The following is a 15,696-nucleotide window of genomic DNA, read 5'->3' as shown; positions in this document are numbered from 1 at the left end:
ATATATCAAATCATCATATTTTATACTTTAAATATCTTTAAATTTTGTCAGTTATACTTTGAAAAGCTGAATAAAATGAATTAAGAAGGATGTGGAAGGAGGAAGGTCTTGCAAAGGAAGTGGTAATGTGCCTATGTTGATGGCACTGTATGGGATCTTGATTGTCTTGGTGGTTTCTTGAGTGTATACATCTGTCAAAACTCATTAAAGTGCATATTTTAGGCAAGTGTAGTTTAGTGTGTGTAAGTATTACTTCAATCAAGTTTTGAAGTCAGTTTTGAAAATTGAATTTGAAAAAGGAAATTTAAAAATTACATAGTCACAAATATTGAATCAAAATAAATGCAATCTTGAGGCAGACTACAATGTCAGAGAAGAGAAACATGTCAATTAGACAGTCTGCAGATGTTAAAGGAATAAGGTGTTCTCTCTGTACCCTCAGCCAGCATCATTTTTCATCATTGCAGTTTTTCCATCTCACAATTAGCTCTTTCCACAGTCAAGACAGAATAAGGGTGATACAGGACAATGTACCTCGGCTTCCACTCCTTTGTAGCGGGCGCTGATTTCCTGCCCTACTCTCAATGGCTCTCCTGGTTGTTAACTTTTACTTGGACACTGATTTCCTGCTTTATGTAGTTTCTACAACATCCTTTGGTAGATGTTTACAAGGACTTTGGGTCCCTACCCTGACCCCTTGCCTGCACCCAGTATCTGGACCCACGTTTCTTCTTTTCCGGATTCTGATTCCATCATCACCCTAAGCATTTTCTCCACCCCAATGTTCAGGTAGTCACTGCTCTCTGAGTATCTTCTAATGCTACAGTCTGTGATGCAAAATGACAGGAACTTTCAGGACAGTTGGCACATCGGTCAACCATTCTCAGATTACAAAATAAATTTTAAAATCCAAGTCACCCCTTTAATCATCTGCTAATATTACAAATTATTTAGGGAACTAAGACTTCATTTCAAACAAAAACTTTAGAGTCTGAGAATAAAAACAGCTAAGCTATTTCCCAGAACAGGAAGGACTGTTTTTGAAAAGTGGAAAGACCTACCAAAATGTCTAAGTACAGTAATAAGGCATTCCCAACACCAATGCCCTCAGTGCAAAAAGACAACCCTGCCCACCAAAGCAGTTGTTTACTGCTTTGCCGTCACCAGAACCAACTGAATCTCCCTCATTTTTTATTTCTCCTTCTGTTTTCTATTGTTCTTTTATTCTCTTGAGTTTCTTCTGCTACAGTTTCTCAACTTATCATCATATATTTCTTCCCAACTACCTTCATTTGAATTGCTTATGGAATGGAATTTATATATATAAATTATTGGTTGGATTTCTTGAATATAACTTTTGCTGTATCCTGTTTTTGATGCAAGATTACAGATTAAAACTGAGTCATGGGGCCTTGGCTAGTAGGCTCGGTGGTAGAACATTAGCCCCCTATGTGGATGTCCCAGGTTCGATTCCCAGTCAGGGCACATAGAGAAATAACCATCTGCTTCTCTGCCCCTTACACTCCCTCCCTCCCCCTTCACTCTCTCTTTCTCTCTCTCCCTATCCTGCAGCCATGGCTCCATTGGTTTAGCGAGCTGGCCTCAGGTGCTGAGGATGGCTCCACCTCAGGCTCTAAAAAAATGGCTCAGTTGCTGAGCAACGGAACAACGGCCCCAGATGGACAGAGCATTGCCCCCTAATGGGTTTGCTGGGTGGATCCTGGTTGGGGTGCATGCAGGAGTCTGTCTCTCTGCCTCCCCTCTTCTCACTAAAATAAAATTAAAAAACAAAACAAAACCGATTTAATATTTCCCATTCCAGTATCTAATGAGTGGGTAAAAAACAAAACAAAAAAAATAAAAAAATTTAAAAGGTAGAGGGGAAATTACTAACAGTCACAAAGCAAGGAAAAGGGATTAGGTTAATGATATAAATTTTAAAAACTGGCAAATAAGGAAATGAAACAGCACAGGTTTGCTTTTACTCCTGCCCAAACTCCCAGAAATTGTACTGCTAAGTTGATCAACTCAAACCCAAAAAGAAACCAACTCAATTATCATCTTTTTTCATTTTCAAACTGAGTAATTGGGGGCATAGGGAGGCTGTTGGGAGGAAAAGGAGTAAAATAAGGACTAGCTGTGCAGAAAAAAGTTTCATGGCTGTATATAGTCCAAGGGCCAAGGCAATATTCCCATAGGAAGGTAGCATACCCATCAAGTAGACCTTGACAAAGGACCGTTAGCAAAATCCCAAAACAGTGAACAAGACCTGGCTTATCAAATAAAGACTAGAAATATTCTAGCTGGTCTCTCCTTCTGCTGTCATTCTCTGAGGTCATAGAAGAGTGTATAGAACACAAAGGCACTCAGCCACCAAACTATAGCTGGGAATAGCAAATAAATTGGTTACAAATAATGTGAAAAGGAAACAAGAAATAATCCTCAGTGCATTAGAACAGACAGAATGGACACTGAACATGAACAAGATATAAAGAACTAGCAGGGCGATTGCATAAATATTATATTGTGAGGAAGGAAGAGAGCAAAGGAAAGACAAAAAAAACTTAATAATAAGAAAACATTAAAGAGCAGAAGAAAAAATATTTCACACTATGAAATAACTTAATAAGTACGTGGTCTGGATAAAACAAGAATTCAAAGGCCTAATAATAGCAACAGCCTACCAAAATGGAAACAGTAATTGTAGACTTAAGGAAATAGAGTCCCCAAACAACAACATTAAGGAATTAGTAATTTAGAGACAATAAGAAACACATGGTTATTACTATAAATAAAATTACTGACATAGAAGAAAAACAAGCTAATCATGATAAAGAACGTTGAAAAAGAGAAATCAAAACATTTAGAGACAAACTAATAGATATGGAAGACAGGCATACATGATCCAACATGAAGATAATTGGTGTCCTTGAAGTAGCAAACCCAACAAATAAACAAAATGAAGCCAAACATATAATGCAAAAGAATCTCCCTAAAACTGAGGGAGAAAAAACCCTGAATCTGTAGCTCAAAAGGGTCTTCCATTATCTACAAACATTTGATACAGAACACACTATACTGAGCATAGCCCAATTACATTGTTTAAATTAAAGGATAAAGAAATGATTTTTAAAATACTAGCCAGAAAAAAATCTGGGGGAAAAAAATCAGAGTTCTTTACAACAATAGTAAAAGCCAAAAACAATGGAGTCATGTTCATAAATTTCTGAAAAAAAGGAAGTGTGATCCAAGGACATGGCACCTAGCCGAGATGCTGTTTGACTGGAAGGGCAAAGGGTACGTACCCTTCTTCAAACATGACAGAATTCGGGGAATGCAACTTTTACCAGCACTTCTGTGTGGGGTACAGGGATTGATAGTATAATTAAAATATTTATCAAAAGGAGCATAGAAATAAAAATATCAGATCTTGAAGAATATATGAAGCATTAAATTCATTTAAATATTGAACTAAGAGAATTAGTTACAGTAAAAACATAGATGTTATATTTCTAGAAAATGTAAAAATATTGATACTAACAAAATTTGGGAAGCAATGGGAGAAATTTTGAGAATGCTAAGATTGAAACATGTAGCTTAAAAATGATTCTGATTGTTGTTTATTTAGATTTTTTTTAATTTAAGGGGAAACATGTAAGGAATAATATATCTTGTCTAAAATAAACATTTATTTGAAGTTTAACAACTCCAGTTTCTCTTCTATTGAGTTCAAGTAAAATAATAATATTTTTATTAAACTGTTTTCTATAATAAAATTTCATCTTAAAAATGTCTAGTTGATATATCTATATACACACATAAAAATAGACTTTAAAATGATGTTTATCTTAGTTAATGATTTTATTGGAGAGTGGTAGGATTGTGGGTGAATTTTTTCATGTTTATCTCTATAGTTTTTCTATTTTTAAATATTTTACACAAAGTCCCTTTTAAATGAAAATAACACCATTTTTTAAAGCACAAGAATATTACCAAGATGATAAATATTTAATACTGAAAAGTAAAAATATAGTTAATTGGATTTTGTACATTTTTATATTTTTTAAATGTAAAAAAAATACCCAGATAAACTACTTTCTAGTTTTCTTGTATATTTATTTTTGAATTTTTTAAGGTCTTATTTGAGATTTCCTCTTTGATTTTATGATGCCTGATAGAATTGTTGCCAATCCCAGTTTGGGAGGAAAAAGAACTCTACAAGTTACTGTTTAATAATCAGCCAAGTACATGCTGCTTGCTTACATTCACAGGAAGGAAAAATGGGTTCTGGTGGAAGACTATTTCCTTATAAACTACATTGTAATTGGGTACAGAAACATAAAGAAATTCTTCCACTGCACAGGTAAACTATGTAATAAGCATCCCCCAGATACTTTGTCCCAATATAGGTTAGTGTGCGATTCTGCACCGTAAACCCACTCCCTTCCCCTAAAAGGAAAATGTTTATAAGGCACCAAAAATTTGCCAGGTCTGTGTAAAGAGAAATAACAATGACAGATCAAATTGAAACACATGTTTCTAGCTGATTAAATTTAAACTTCTCTTTGAAAGCATTGCACAAAGAGTGGGGGGGGGGGGGGGGTTGGGGAGGAGGATAATAGAATTATCCAAGGGCAATTAAGCTGATCTTCAAAATCAAGTGAAACCCTCAAATTAAAGAGTTAAGAAAAAATAATTCTTAGTAGCAGGCGTTGGCTCGTGCAAGTCTATGCAATTCCCCCCAACCAACTAGGGATGTCATGTTTCAGTTTATAGGTTCAGATTGTGAATTTACACACACAGCCTACGCTATAAGCTTGGTCAAACTGAAAGCTCACATATGTACTTTATATCATCCCCTCTAACCCTTAGTATTTGGTTTTTCCATCTTCCTGGAATCTTGCGTTAGTTAGGGGTTTTTTTATTTTGTTAGAGCAATTTTAGAAGGCAGAAAGGGGAGGAGTTGGTGGGTTTCGTGGTTAGACCAGTCTATAACATTGTCAAAATAATTGTTTTTCACAATGCAGGGTATGGTGCCAAATGGAGCAACCAGGATGTCAGACGTAATTCGTAATTCACAACGCTGAGCCTCTCTTCATGGATCTTTGAGTCCCAATAACTTGTTTACTACATCCTCAGAGGAGCTGAGGAATGCAGCTCCGGGTCCAGGCCGTCACTGGATTCTTTATGGAAGGAGGTACACCACGTTCCTCTGCGAAACGGGGTGTTGTAAGTTTTCTCTTTCACGTACAACCACAGCTATACCGCACAGACAGGGGAGACAGAACAGGAGAGACGCAGATGGCAAATAGTTATGGAGATTCTGCAGGAAGCGAGTCAACGACCACAAAAATGTCCTTACAGAGCCAGGCTGACTCCTGAGGCGTCCTCCCTGAATCTCCCTGGCTCCAGGTCCTAACCAGGATTGCTAGTCCTCCTGTCTTCTCGTCAGATGACCCTGGAATTTAGCAGCTGTCTCTGCGCTCTCGCCTCCCCCATTCTCTCCCCCCCCCCCCCGCCCTCTTCACTTTCCAGCCATATACCTGAGTCTACTCTAATTTTAGTACCCACAAGCCCCTCAGTTTTAAAGTGGAAACTGCTTTGGATTTTAGTATCTTTCCATTAATTTCTTTTTTAAATGAAATAAAAAGGAAGCCCCATGCAGAGAAAGGAAGTCATACCCATCTGAACAAATTTCAAACTCAGTAATCTGAGAAAACCAGAAGAAGCCCTTCCTTTAACCAACAGCCCAAGTGAGGAGATCGTTTTCAGGGGAACCCAGTCATTTTGTTCCCGAATTCACAGCCTTAGGGACGCCCAAATGTGAAACATCTTTGGGGAAACGCTCTGCTGTGTTCTGCACAGATAGACGTAAATAAATAAGAAATATTCTCTCTAGACCCGTGAGGAAATATCAAATGTCTCTAAGGCTAAGACATCAAAGCAGAACCCAAGCCCAAAGCAGGGGGCAGTGATAGGACAGAAGAAGTTTTGAGTTTAGAGTGGATGTCGGCAAACTTTTTCTATTAAAGGCCCACTAAATAGCTTAGGCTCTGTGGGCCGTGAGGTCGCTGTCATAGCTGCTAAGCTCTGCTGTGGCGACACAAACCCAGCCATGGTGTGTAGCAAATGAAACTACTCATTTTCATTTCACACAATTCCCACATGTTATGATGTATTATTATTATTTTGATTCTTTTCTAACACTTAAGATTTTTAAATCATCATTAACTCGATATTCAATATTATTTTATCTTAGTTCTAAGTATACAGCATAGTGATCAGATAATTCTATAATTTATAAAGTGATTCCCCAATAATTCAAGTACTCACCTGGCACTGTACACAGTTGTTACAGTATTATACTGACTATATTCCCTATGCTATATACTTTACATCCTCATGACTCTTACAAAAGACTAACTGCCAATTTATACTTTTTAATTTCTTCATCTTTTCCATCCAGCCTCCCATCTCCCTCCCGTCTGGCATCCATCAGTTTTTCTCTGCATCTGTGAGTCTGTTTCTGTTTTTTGTTTGTTAATTTACTTTGTTCTTTAGAATCTACATGTAAGTGGAATCATAAAGTAACTGTCTTTCTTAGCCTGACATATTTCACTTCCCATAAGACCCTCTAGTTCCATCCATGTTGTTGCAGATGGTAAGATTTCGTTCTTCTTTATGGTTGAGTAATAGTCCATTGTATGTATGTAGCACCACTTCTTTATTCATGGGAGGGGGTGATTGTTAATCTGAAGATGAAATTTTGTGTCCCTTTGAGCGTTTGACTTGTCAGACTCCAATTTATTTCTCACATAAAGATAATTTCCCGGGTTCGATTCCGGCCAGGGCACACAGGAGAAGCGCCCATTTGCTTCTCCACCCCTCCGCCGCGCCTTCCTCTCTGTCTCTCTCTTCCCCTCTCGCAGCCAAGGCTCCATTGGAGCAAAGATGGCCCGGTCGCTGGGGATGGCTCTGTGGCCTCTGCCTCAGGCGCTAGAGTGGCTCTGGTCGCAACATGGCGACACCCAGGATGGGCAGAGTATCGCCCCCTGGTGGGCAGAGCGTCGCCCCATGGTGGGCGTGCCGGGTGGATCCCGGTCGGGCGCATGCGGGAGTCTGTCTGTCTCTCCCTGTTTCCAGCTTCAGAAAAATGCAAAAAAAAAAAAAAAAAAAGATAATTTTATTTTGTGGGCCCAGAGATGCAAAATATGAGGAGGAGTTGTGAATGGGTAGGTCAAAGTGAAAGAGCAGGTGATCTGCATGATAGGTTCAATTGAAATTAGTGGCCTAATTTTGAAAAATTCCTTGCAAAGCTGAATTTACCTACAGAGTGGCATTCAGAAACAACCTTCTGGCTTGTAGTTTGCTTATGCTCCCGTCCTCCTCCCCCTTTGTAAGAGTTTGGATCAACTGCTTCTGTGTGATTAAAATTCTTGTACTTAAAGTGAAAAACAAGAAGAGCCTAACTTTCTTCCATTCTGAAAATTAATCCTTCGCCTTAGAAAAGGAATCATGCTTCAGAGCCACAGAAAAGAGCCAACGCCCTCCAACATTTAAAGGCAACACCACAAAAAAGAATAACGAATGAAGATCAGTGAATCAATTTCCCTTTCCGCACAGATCTGAGAGGTGAGATAGTTCTCGTTTCTGCCAACAGGCTTCCGGCTCTGCCAAGTTGAGTCAGCATGCTGCAAAACGTTCGAGAGGGTTTTTGGACCACCTTCTTTTGAAGAAACTGAACTGGGTCAAGCTAAATTTTGCCGGGTGCCTTAGGATTTTAGGAAGTAGAGGAAAATTCTTAGCACTCTAACTCAATTCTGTGGTTCTTATAGCTTTCTGTGGTGTGGTGAAGGGGCGTGTGGGGGGAGAAGAGCAGCGTGACCACATATCTGAGATGGAATTCACCCATTCTTGTGTTTCTGAGTCCTGACACTAACGTGATTCATGGGTGTGGCAGCCGAGGAAAGGCACTGCTCAGCGATTCCTTTAAGACAGAATCTTTAGTGAGAAGTGTACTTATCTGGCAGTCTGCAGCTTCTGAGGCTTTGGGATCCATGGCAACACGCACACCGAGGCTCTGCTCTTGCAGAGCAGCTGCTAGCCAGTGACCAAGCATGGGGTGGGGGGCTGACTGAGTAGGCATTCCTGCCCAATGGCAGAACTTCTCTGGTGTGGGTTGTTGCTTGGGGGCTCCCCATCAGCCTAGCCAAGACTTTCTCAGAGCTGCCCTGCAGTCTGAAGCAATGCCTACCCCATTCTTCCCTCCTGCTCTTCCCTCAAGGATGTCAGACGTGCATAATGATCTGAGGCTCTCCTTACCACCTCCTGCTCCTTCTCTTTTTTTTTTTCTTCTTTATCTCCCAATACATGGCTTACATTGCTAATTCCATCTTGTTGTCCACTTCCCAGAGGACCCAAACAGAGGCAGTGGGGAAGATACAGAGATTTTCTTTCTTTCTACGTCTCTGACTGCTTCTCCTCACGCTGCCTTGGCTTTCCAGCCAGCCTGTGCTACCCCCTTTTAGGCGGCAGCTGTGGCCTGCAGCAGTGTTTGCCCTTGGTGGTCATGTGGTCTTTTGCCATTTACTTTCCCAACAGAAACACCAGGCCGAAGCAGATTGGAAACAGCAAAGTATCTTTAATGAATCAAAAGCAAATATGAAAAGCCAAGGAGGCGCTGAGATGTTAGGGCAAAGCCAGCCCCGACTCGCGATTCGAGGGAGTGTGTGTGTGTGTGTGCATGTGTGTGCATGTGTGTATCTGTGTGTGCATGTGTGTATCTGTGTGTGCGTGTGCATATGTGTGTGTGTGTGTGTGTGTGTTCATTCTCACTTAGAGGAAGAGGTGGTAAATACCTCAAACTTAGAAATAACTTTCTCCTCACTTGACCTGGGGTACTGAGTGCACAGTGCAATGTACAGATGATGTATTATGGAAATGTACACTTGAAACCTATGTAATTTTATTAACCAATCACCCCAATAAATTCACTTTAAAAATAAGAAAAGATTCCTGTGCAAGAAAAACAAAAGAAATAACTTTTTCCTCATAATTTTAATGAGAGAACAGATTAATATAGATGCAGTATTTTACCTTTTCAACTCCTTTGCTTACCCCAAAACTACCAGATCACTTGACAGGTGGAATAAGTTCATTTCTGTTTTAGTTTGTTTCCTTTTCAATTGACATAACTCAGTGAAATAATCAAAAGTTGAAAGACATAGTGAGCCAGGGGTAGAATATATAAATGAGTGGACTAAGGTTAACATTCTTCTATCAATGTTAATCAAGCAACTGCTACAATTTAGAATGATCATTATTCTATTTTAACTTTTTCAAAGTATCCTATACAACTTAATTTTAATTACTAAAATTTTTAAAAGCCTAGAAAAATTGAAGTAAAAATCACTACCTGAAAGTAAGGAGGAAAATGAACATATTCTAAAAATTCCTGCCAACAGTGTATTCTAAGGGCAAGGAATTAACTCAAAAAATTAAAACACACACCTCAATCCCATTTATTTACAGCCACTAAGTGTACAGATTCTGTTCACTTTGGCTTGAAACATAAAAGTTGAGTTACCCCAGTCAAATCTTGTCTATCCCATAGAGATTTTATTCTTAGGTAGCCAGAAACAGTGAATCCATCTCCAATGCCACCCCATCTTTCTCTCTCCTGTCACCTTTCCAAAGCCTATAAGGACACCTTAAGTACTGGACACCATAAGTGTAAGAATGTGTTGGGTGTGGGATTATACTCTCAGCACTAAAAAATACTTTTAAGGTTTCTCATCACCTTCGACCTTACCACACTCGCTCTCCTCCACAACCATAAGACAGGAACTCCACATTAAATGATCTGCGCTGAGGATTGTGACAAATGTACACACACCCCTTTCCCTACTTCCTTCCATCTGTGGACAGCCTAAAACAGCTGACTGGGATAGCCTTTCATCTTTAATTAACTGATGTTTTCCCATGGGAAACAGCCACTGAAGCCCAGACCTACGTACCAACTCTTTCTATACCCAGTCAATTCACCACATCTGACACTTCAAAAAAAAAAGAAGTAAAAGCGACTGCTATGAGTCACTCAGGACAAACAGCGTTCCTGAAAGAAATGAACATCACGAGCAGGAATGCATTAGTGCTTGCTTTGAAAACTCTATGGGTCCCTATAGACCTGAATGGTATTCAAGCTTGAATTCTTTCCATTTCTAGGATACCTCCAATTTGCTGTTCAATTTTCCATAAATATAACTATCTCCTCTCTTTTTTTTTGTTTTTTTTTTGTTTTTTTGTTTGTTTTTTAATGTTACAAACTAGCATCACAAATACTTCTATATTTGGAATGTTCCTTAACATTCTCTTTTCAGTGATTGCAAAGAGTTTAAAGCAGTGGTTAACTATAACTTACTCTATACCGGTGTTTTCATTTGGGGTGGTCATGACTTACATATTACATCCCAGCCTAGTACACACACACACACACACAACAGTGAAAGAGACATGACAACTAAATGTAATATAGGATCCAGAATGACACAGAACAAAAAAAGACACTAGATTACAACTAAAGAAATAGAAATAAAAAATAAACTTGAAATAATAATGATGTATCAATTGGTTTATTAGGGTGAAAAATGTACCACAATAATGTAAGAGGCTAGCAGTGGGGGAACCTGGGTGTGGGGTATGCAAGGACTCTGCCATTGTAAACTTTTCTGTTTCTCTAGACGTATTCTATAATAAAAAGCTTGTTAAGATAAGAAACAACAAAAAGGCAGTAACTGCCTTGCAAGGAGACTGAAGTGACATCAGGCTCTTTCTTCTTAAGTCTCATTTTTCCCCCAAGTATAAAATGCTGCTGACGACTCAACATCCCTTTCCAAAAGCAGAGATGGAAAAAAAAAAACCATGAGATAATAAAGAGAAAGCACTTGTGATGTGCCCCAGAAGGGCAGCTGACTAATGAAAAGTGTAGTTATGAAGGTAAGCCTGGCATCATCTTGTTCTCCAGTGGGGTCCAGAGGGAGGCAATAAAGCTCTGTGAAATTTACTCTGAATTTTGAAATGTGTCCAGATCACTAACTGCCAACTAACCTGCCCCAAAGCCAAGAGGAAATTCAAACCAGCACGTTTTCCTGCTTTAAAGAGAGGTGCTGTGTTTATTTCTTCTTTTCTTTCTTCCTTTTTTTTCCTTCTTTTTAAGAACAACCATGAGCTGGTACTGAAACATTTGAATTAGATGGAAGGGATAAAATGGCACAAAACCAGACAAATCCCTAGAGCTGGAGAAGCCCCTGGCTGCAATAGGAATTCAGGCCTTTGCAGTACGGTCTGAATGGAGCAAACCTCAAAGCCAAAGGTATGGGTGTGAAGCTTCATAAAATGAAAGTGTAGAAATTCAAGTGTCCTCCAATGGAAGCTCATTAGTTTCCTAAAACTCTGTCGAAGACAGTGGTACCGATCAGCTGAAGCTCACGCTGTTGCTGATTTGGGGCTCAAAACAAGAGGAATATGAACATTTGGGAAACTGCATCTTTTTTCTGATAGTCTCTGACCACCCTGAAAACTGAGAAGAAGGTATTGGAGAAGGAGGCCAAGACAAAAGAGCTTTAGCGAGAAACCACCAAGCCAGGCCACAGCTGCTGCCACCAATCTCACCACTGAGAGTGATATGGGTGCTGAGGGGGAAGCCTGGACCCAAACTAATACTACAAGATCTGCAACAAGCAGACTGCTAACGGACGGTCAAGGGAGAAGACCTATTAACCACAGAAATTCCATGTAGACATCGCACTCACTCATTTTATCCAAGAATACAGTCACCTGAGGACCACTTGGTGACATCACCTTAAAGGTGACAGGTAAGATCCATGTCAAAAGAGCTTCTGGGAGAAACTTTATCCTCTATGACCTTCAAGGAGAGGGAGTCAAGTTGCAAGTCGTGGCAAATTCCAGGTATTATAAATCAGAGGAAGAATTTATTCATATCAATAACAAACTGCATTGGGGAGACATAGTTGAAGTTCAGGGGAATCCTGGGAAAACCAAGAAGGGTGGGCTAAGCATCATGCCCTATGAGATCACACTACTGTCTCTTAGCTTGCATGCATTACCTCATCTTCACTCTGGCCTCAAAGACAAGAAAACACAGTATCATCAGAGATACTTAGACTTAATTCTGAATGACTTTGTGAGGCAAACATTTATCATTCACTCTAAGATCATCACATACATAAGAAGCTTCTTGGATGAGTTGGGATTCGTAGAGACTGACAAACATCATTCCAGGAGGAGCTGTGGCCAAACCTTCAGTCACCTACCACAATGAGCTGGACATGAATTCGTATATGAGAATTGCTTCAAAACTCTACCGTAAGATGCTGGTGCTTGGTGGCATTGACTGGGTTTATGAAATTGAACACCAGTTTTGGCACAAAGGAAATGATTTGACTCAGAATTCTGAGTTCAGTACTTGTGAGTCCTACATGGCCTACACGGGCTGTCACAATCTCATAAAAATCACAGAGATCATTTCGAGGAAGGTGAAGAACATTACAGGTAGTAACAAGGTTGGTCACCTACCATCCAGATGAGTCAAGCCTATGAAATTGATTTCACCCCACCCTTCTAGAAAATCAGCCTGGTAGAAGAGCTTGAGAAAGTCCTGAGGGTGAAGCTGCCAGAAACTAACTTCTTTGAAACTAAGGAACTTGCAAAATTCTTGATGATGTATATGTGACAAGAGCTATTGGATGCCCCTGTCGTGGACCACAACCAGGATCCCTGATAAGTTTGTTGGGGAGTTGCCATAACTGACAGTCATCAATACTACATTTATCTGTGGTCCTTCCTAGAAAATGAGCCCTTTGACTTTAAAAGAGCATCCTACTGAGTGCCCTGGGCTGTTTGCAATGGCCTACACCAAGCTGAATGACTCCGTGAGGCAGTGGCAGCTATTTGAAGAACAGGCCATGGCCAAGCTGGCTGGCAATGATGATGTTCATTGATGAAAACTTCTGTATAGCCCTGGACTTCAGACTGCTCCCCACAGCTGGCTGGGGCATAGGCATCCACTGACTCACAGACTCCAAGAACATCAAGGAAGTACGTCTCTTTCCTGCCACAAAACCCAAAGAACGAGAAGAGAAATGTAGCAACTGCTGATACATTTGAAAGCACAACAGCTGGCACTGCTGTCTAGAAAATAGTAATTGCAAGTCACGTAACCCAGGCATCTTTGCATTTCTGCAAAAGATCAAGGACTGCAAGGGAATCTTTGTATGTTGCTATCCATTTGACTATCTCAGTTTAGTCATCAGAAGAGATAAGAGGAATTAAGAATTCCTTGTTACTAAATAAACCATTTGTCTCTTTAAAAAGGTAACATTTCACCACTGTGTCTATTTCAGTGGAAGTCATGTCATACTTAAATGGAGATGATTTGTACAACATCATGATTTATGGAGCACCAATTCTAGTGGAGGAACTCAAGCACGACCTTTGGCTGTGCTTTCATCGATGACAGACCACTTGACCATATTGCAACCACTTCCTTCCATGCCCCAGCTATATGACGAGCATCGGTGGCAAACACATTTCTCTTTTATCAAGGCTAGAATCAGATTTTTAAAACAGACTTTAGTTCCAATAAAGAATACCCCATAATTATTAACATAATGCCAAGACCAACATGACTTCTCTGTGTAGCAATCACTGCTATAATTTTATATTTTGAAAGGGCTCTACTAGAATATAATTCTACCATTCTTCCTTTCTGGTAAGCAAATGAATAAAAGCTATTTTGTAGGTGATTCTGCTTTCAGTTGTTGAAGAGGGGCTTCCAGTAAACCCTCAGCCTCACAAACATAGTAAGGGCAAAAGAGAACATGTGTAAGCTTGGTTCACTTCCTAACTATATGCTCCCAACTAGATATACATTTCCCTTCCTTCTCTAATACTAAGGCTGAGTTTTATTTTTAAATATCAAGCAGTGGTTACAACATAATCTAGCCCCAAGGGGTTGCATTTGAGTTCTTATTCTGGGAAGAATCTAGAACAAGGGTAACCTTCTGGATATAAGTGGTGGGAGCAATGTGCAATAATGAGATACGGACTCAGTCATTAATTAATTTGAATATTTAAGGAGATCTGACCTTCTATGTTTCTTTCAAGATGGTACAGTACACATTAAGTGAAATGTAAAGATATACCTCTTTTCTAAAGGGAGATATTTATAAAATATAACAATATAACCAAACCTTTATGCTAACCAACTAACAGAGTTTATATGAGATGAATTAGATCAACTTAACATTTATTTATTAGTAATGCAATCACCAGGTATTATGCAATCTTCCAGGTACATAAAGATAAATGATATATTGTCATTATCCATGAAATAAAAGGTGATAGTCCCTGCATGTTTACCTGGCCATTGGGAATATTTACTTTTGCCATTACCTGGCCTGTCACCATCTCATGAACCAAAACTCTGAATGACATTGGTTTTGACACAGATTCAACAAGTATGGTCATAATAACAACACAATGCCAACAATGGTAAGAAAATGATACCAACATCCTGTTCTTGGCCCTAAACCCAGGGATTTGAGGAAGCATTGTCTCTCAAACCTTTAATCCAGCATATGCACCATGATTTTCAAGTCCCAATGTTTGCTTATTAATTGGATACTTGGTAAAAAACAACAACAACAACAACAACAAAGGTTCTATTTCCTGGTGTTCTTGCTTTATCTTTCAACTAAAGTGGCTTTAGTATTTAAGGAGTGAGAAGCCAGAGATATAAGGCAGTGATTCTAAGTTAAGAAGAGACGTTTTCATTTAAGAAAGGATAGCGTGTGTGCTAACTGGCTTCCATACTTCCCTTTCCTTGGGTCAGGTGTTTAAAACCAGGAATCCTGGGAACTAGGAATTTCCTAAAGTTGTATGCAATATTGTATGTGAGCAGGGATATTTGATTGAGTAATTAAGGCCTGCCTTAATCAGTTTTTGTTTGTAGGAAATGAATAAAAGGGTGATTTCTCCCTTCTTCCTCCTATAGATAGACAAGGGTATCTTTTCAGTGCTCCTCGGCCCTGGTTCTGCCTGGAAGATCACCTCCATCCACTTTGCTGAGGGCAGAGATGGGTGTTGCCCTGGACGAGGGCAGGAAGACAAGGGGAATATGGCTAGTTGGTGGTGGTGGAAAGGGCTGGTGGTAGTAAGAGGTAGCTCCTGAAAATAGAACTGAGGATAGGAAAGGGAGAAGTGTCATCGATGTAAGTTCTCCAGAGCCTCACATGAGACTGTTTGGGTGTGTGTTTCCTGCACACCAACAGTCTGAACACTAGTGCTGCAGTAGGGAGTTCAGCGCACATCCCCGAGCAGAGCCACCACACCTCTGTGTGAACGACAAGAACCCCAAATGTGGTAGACAGAAATCCTGAGGCTCTCCCCAGCATTTCCAAGCCAGGTTTCCTGCACAATCTCAACTGACTGAGTCAGACTGTGTTTGGGAAAACTATGAATGAGACATTTTTGACACAACGAAGATCATGGAGCAAAGGCAAGCCACTTTCATCTGTATGTACATTTTCTTTTAGCCAAAGTATCCAGAACTTTCATCAGATTCTTAAAGGGACCTAAGCTTTAGGAGATTGGAGTGTTTTTAGGTTGGGTTCCCCG

General features: G+C 39.8%; 1 pseudogene; it reads left to right on the top strand.

Annotated features, from left to right (window-relative positions):
* Nucleotides 1-10,989: 10,989 nt before the first annotated feature.
* On the top strand, nucleotides 10,990-13,213 carry LOC136329816 (lysine--tRNA ligase pseudogene; annotated as a pseudogene).
* Nucleotides 13,214-15,696: the final 2,483 nt, after the last annotated feature.

Source organism: Saccopteryx bilineata, chromosome 3 (assembly GCF_036850765.1).
Source record: "Saccopteryx bilineata isolate mSacBil1 chromosome 3, mSacBil1_pri_phased_curated, whole genome shotgun sequence".
NCBI lineage: Eukaryota > Metazoa > Chordata > Mammalia > Chiroptera > Emballonuridae > Saccopteryx > Saccopteryx bilineata.
The sequence above is the reverse complement of the archived record's forward strand: the minus strand, read 5'-3'. Positions and strand labels throughout refer to the sequence as shown.